At 48.9% G+C, this 5349-nt stretch overlaps 1 non-coding gene across 1 annotated transcript; it reads right to left on the bottom strand.

Annotated features, from left to right (window-relative positions):
• Positions 1-4388: 4388 nt before the first annotated feature.
• Positions 4389-4461, bottom strand: TRNAR-CCG (transfer RNA arginine (anticodon CCG)). Its single transcript has one exon. It is a non-coding gene; the product is annotated as a tRNA-Arg (tRNA).
• Positions 4462-5349: the final 888 nt, after the last annotated feature.

The following is a 5349-nucleotide window of genomic DNA, read 5'->3' as shown; positions in this document are numbered from 1 at the left end:
ACACACTCCGGTCACTGCCCTGGGCAGCAATTGAGTACCTCCTGGCAAAAAGCAGCATATATACAGCTGGGCACTGTAATATGCATGAGCCCCCACCATTATTTTTACACAAAATCGCGGGACAGAAGACCGCCGCTGAGGGGGCGGGGCCTTCTTCCTCAGCACTCACCAGCGCCATTTTCTCTCCACAGCTCCGCTGAGGGGAAGCTCCCCAGGCTCTCCCCTGCAGAAGCACGATAGAGAGGGTGAAAAAGAGAGGGGGGGCACATAAATTTGGCGTAAAAACAATATATACAGCAGCTACTGGGTTAACACTAAGTTACTGTGTGATTCCTGGGTCATATAGCGCTGGGGTGTGTGCTGGCATACTCTCTCTCTGTCTCTCCAAAGGGCCTTGTGGGGGAACGGTCTTCAAATAGAGCATCCCCTGTGTGTGTGGTGTGTCGGTACGTGTGTGTCGACATGTCTGAGGTAAAAGGCTCCCCTAAGGAGGAGATAGAGCAAATATGTGTGTGAGAGGGTGTCTCCGTCGACAACGCCGACACCTGTTTGGATATGTGTAAGTGCTAAGGTGAATTTATTGCACAAAAGTCTAACATGGCTGCGCCCATGAACAAACAAAGGGGAATTAAGTACTATAGGGAAGGTGCAACACTTGCGATGTAGGCCGCAGTAGCAGAATAACATGCGCCCAGTGGCGCGTGGCGGTCAGCGAGACAGGAGTGGCAGCAGAGGCCCATGGAGGACGTACATCCAGAAGGAAAATGGTGTCTCAGTATCCGGATCGTGACAGAGGGGATGTCATTCTCTAGTTCCTCTATCCATTCGCCCATTGCCTTTGCTACCCAGGCCGAAGCCATAGCAGGTCTTACCACTGCACCCACAAGAGAAAAAATATTTTTCAATAGGCTCTCTACCCTCCTGTCTGTGACATCATTCAAAGAGGTAGATGACAGTGGCAAAGCAGATTTATGCACAAGTCGCAGAACATGTGCATCTACTTTTGGAGGAACTTCTCTCTTCGAACAATCTCCAGCAGGAAATGGATAATACGAATCCCATCTCCTAGGAATCTTATACTTCTTACCGGGCGCTGCCCAAGACTCATCCATCATTTCCGTCAACTCCTCTGACGCTGGAAACTCAGCTTTCACTGACTTTGTTCGTTTGAATACAGGTGCTTTTGCTTTTAACGCTGTCTTGGCTGGTTCTTCCAGAGAAAGCACAGCCTTTACTGCCTTAATGAATTCAGCTACATCATCTGAACTAAAGCTCTGCGACTGATCATCATACGGAGTTGAATCTATTGTTTCCGCATCATCATCCGATGTATCCTCTTGTGTAGTCTGCCATACAGACGTATCTGTCCTAGTCTTACCTGCCCCTTGGTTGCTTGTAGAAGCTACTGGAACCAAACCATAGGAAGGGAGCTGCATGTATGGGTTCATAGTGTAACCTAACCCTTGAGGTGGTGCTACTGGAGCTAACCTGTCCGCTATTGAAGACAGAGTCTTTGCGAACATATTCCATGGTGGCTCTACTGGAGGTTGAACTAACTCCTGTTTTTTACTTCGCTGAAAAGCGAACAGTTTGCACACAAACCCTCATAAGTGACCAATTGAATCATATCAATTACCCCTGACTTACAAGATAAGCATGTTAGGGCTGTAGGAGTGCTTGACAAATTCTCCTCATCACTTTTGCCACTCACAGACATTTTTTCTGATATTGACTACACAATTTTGTGACTGAACCACACCCTATAATCAGTATATAGAGGTGAAATCAATCTGACCACAGTGCACCTGATTTGAGGGTCAGAACAGGACTGACATTACACAGAAAAGTCAGCACACATACTAGCAGTCAGTCACATGTTAAAGCATTAGACATTGTCATATGAGAATACAACCTCCATAATAACTTATACATAAGTAGGAAACTTGTACTTCTGTTTAACTGGTTCTTTTTCAACATAACATGCAGAAAACACAGTAATATACAGGTCTCATATGCAATAGGTACTAAAAATTAACAGTGCACACTAAGAAGTAGAAGGAATTTTTAGTACTGTATACCCTGCCTCCAGGGAGCGGGATACAGGGAGACTCATCACACTTCCATATCCAAGCAAAGACGCTCGTAAGACGCTGAGTGGATTCAGACGCTACTGGTGTACACTGCCGCTCTTGGTAACTGATAACGGACACAGACGCTGAGCGACTCCACGTGCATGCAGACACTAAAGGCCTGCGACTCGGTCTGGGCGGGTTTATATCCAGTGTACACAACCGCAGCGTCTAAGCTGCGACCGAGTACCCTCGTGGTAGCGTCTGAGCCGGAAGTGAGGTCATTCAGTTCATGAAACGAGAGACACGCGGGAACTGGCCATGAACTCGGAGGAGGGACGGCCAGGAGAGCGTCTGAAACCCCCTGTTGACTTAAACTCCCAGGATCGCGGCCTCACCTAGTCCTGGCGCCTATGATCCACAGAGCTTAGCGCTGTCACACTCGAGATGTTCGGCGCATCAACACACTGTTTGCAGTCTCCACCAAATCAGTGTAGCTGTGTCCTGACCCCTCTAGTAAGAGGAAGCCCATAGACTCACCGTCTCCCCATGCTCCGGCCACAGCCTGGTAACGTCTGCTGGACCTGCTAGAACATCCGACACAGACGCCCGTCGAGACAGCACTGTACCGCGAAGGTAAGCGTTGTTGCGACCCGGTGGGGAGTTGTTGGAGCGACTCTTTCTAATATGCGTTTAAGACGCTGTTAAGAGAAGTCGCTCAAAAACCAAAACAGTAAGTCTATAAAAATTTTAAAGTAATGAAACTTGAGGCTGCTTTTACAGCAGCCCTGTGACCATGCGGCTCCTGCCGCACCAAGCAAAAAACTGATCTGACTGAGTCAGTGGGCGGGACTATATAGTGGAGGCCGCAATGCATCCTGGGAGGCCAGAAAGCTTGTGACCGTGTTGGTGCCATTTTCGCTGTCGCTCGACAATATCCCAATGTTATCCTGTGGATAATCCTGTGGACCCAGCCAGAGAAATAAGGGTTATGTTATGGTTGCATCAGGTTTGTCTGATGCGGTTGTTGTTCATACTGTTGACTGGGTATGTTATCACAAGTTATACGGTGTGATTGGTGTGGCTGGTATGAGTCTTACCCTGGATTCCAAAATCCTTTCCTTGTAATGTCAGCTCTTCCGGGCACAGTTTCCTTAACTGAGGTCTGGAGGAGGGGCATAGAGGGAGGAGCCAGTGCACACCAGTAGTACTAAATCTTTCTTAGAGTGCCCAGTCTCCTGCGGAGCCCGTCTATTCCCAATGGTCTTTACGGAGTCCCCAGCATCCACTACGGACTACGAGAAATAGATTTACCGGTGAGTAAAATCTTATTTTTATAGGGATGGCCATCAGAATGTCCACTATCAATGGCAAACATCAATGGCAGCATAAACAATTGATGGTAGCTAACAGTTCTGTCTAGTACCTTCAATGGTTTTACCAATGGTGTTTTCACACATACGCAGCAAAACAAGTCATTAAGAGTCGAGGACTGCTGGCTGATAGCCTGGTCGCTCCATGCAGTAACACTCTTTAAACAGCAGAAAAGAAAAGAAAAAACCATCGGGTCCACGACTACCATCGTTTGTGGGAAACCCAATTGACCAGCCACACCATCGATGGTAAAAGTATTAAACATCGGTCACAGCTATTATTTATGGTTTAGATCCATCGATGGTCAACATCCATCCATGTTTCCTAATCTATTTTTTTTTATTTTTTTATTCTACAATACTTATTTGACAATACATTAGGCGTCGGTAACCAGTTATTTGCAGGATTTCTATTGGTCTGTAGTACTGAACAAATCTGAGTCCACGTTTCAGGGAGAGTCTACTGTTACCAGGCTGACAGGGACCAGGAATCTGGATACTAAATATTTTTGGCCAAAGTGGCATTTACGTCACCCGGCCACTAACCTCCATGCCACATTTCAGCTCCTACATTACGGTGTGCACGCGTTAAAGCTATCAAAATATAAGAAGTGACTCCATGCTACAGGACAGGCGGTGTGTGTGCCGCTGCCACCAGCCCGAGCCGCCGGCACCGTAGCAGGCACACGGGCAGGGTTGGTACACACGATGCCGAGATCCCGCTGCCTGGGCTGGGAAGCACGGCAACTGCCAGCAGGCGGGCCTCGGCCCGGTGAGGGCTGGGGGCGGACACTGTGCGGGTGATGGAAAAGGATAGTGAGGGGCACACGCAGCGAGCACAGATAAAGCCTGATTTGCAGAGAACTAACAAACGCCAAACTCGCCTGAAGGGTGCATATTAATCCGCCTGATTTATTTAATGTGCGATACAAAACGTGATTAGGTACGACCCAGATGGGACTCGAACCCACAATCCCCAGCTCCGGAGGCTGATGCCTTATCCATTAGGCCACTGGGTCACCGCATGTTTGCCAGCCTTACACACGTTTCTTACGTCTGATGAAATCGATGTGTAGACGGAAAGCCCCGCCCCCGTCTACGGCGTGTCAGCCACTCAGCAACGAGGGCTGTGACACGTGACTGGTCGGCGGTCGCACCTCCATCTTGCTGCTGCGCCTCACACACTCACGAGCAGTGGCGTATACGTATTCCTGCTTATTATGCAACGAGTCGTACTCTGTCATATAACAAACACTGCTTTTTAACGTTGTGATGGCATGGTACTGGCCGCAGCATAGATATATTATATATATCTATCTACCTCTATATAATACTGCAGCCAGTACTATGCCATGACATCACAACATATATATACTATCATACCCGGTGTATGCCATGACACTACATATATGATATACAGTATACGGTATGTAGCTATGTTACAGACCCCCGTGGCTGTGCTGATGTTATATTACAGATGCCAGTGTCAATGTGAGCTTTCCTTCTAGCTGAGCAGAGGAGCCGACACTCTAGTAGCATGATGCAGCTAGCGCTACAGGCGTGCAGTGATCAGACCGGGCCATGTACATGTACGGCAGCCGGGCCCTGAGACACCGCGCTGGCCATCATCATTCTCGCGATGTGCTAAACTCAGAGCCGGCTCTAGGAGCTGACAGCGGTACAGCGCTCAGACACCCCATACACACAGTGACGCGGGCCCCGGTCAGAGCTGCACGCTGCAGGGTCACGCCAGTGACCAGTCCGGGGAGCCGACTGTCATATCATGAATAGGGCGGCCCCGGGGTCCGAGCAGCAGCATTCCCAATTTCCCAACAACACACACAGGCAGCGACGCCGGTAATCTCGCGCGATTACAACCGGCTTCTTTCAAATGCACCAATGATGGC

Source organism: Pseudophryne corroboree, chromosome 3 (assembly GCF_028390025.1).
Source record: "Pseudophryne corroboree isolate aPseCor3 chromosome 3, aPseCor3.hap2, whole genome shotgun sequence".
Lineage (NCBI taxonomy): Eukaryota > Metazoa > Chordata > Amphibia > Anura > Myobatrachidae > Pseudophryne > Pseudophryne corroboree.
This window is presented reverse-complemented; position numbering and strand designations above follow the sequence as displayed.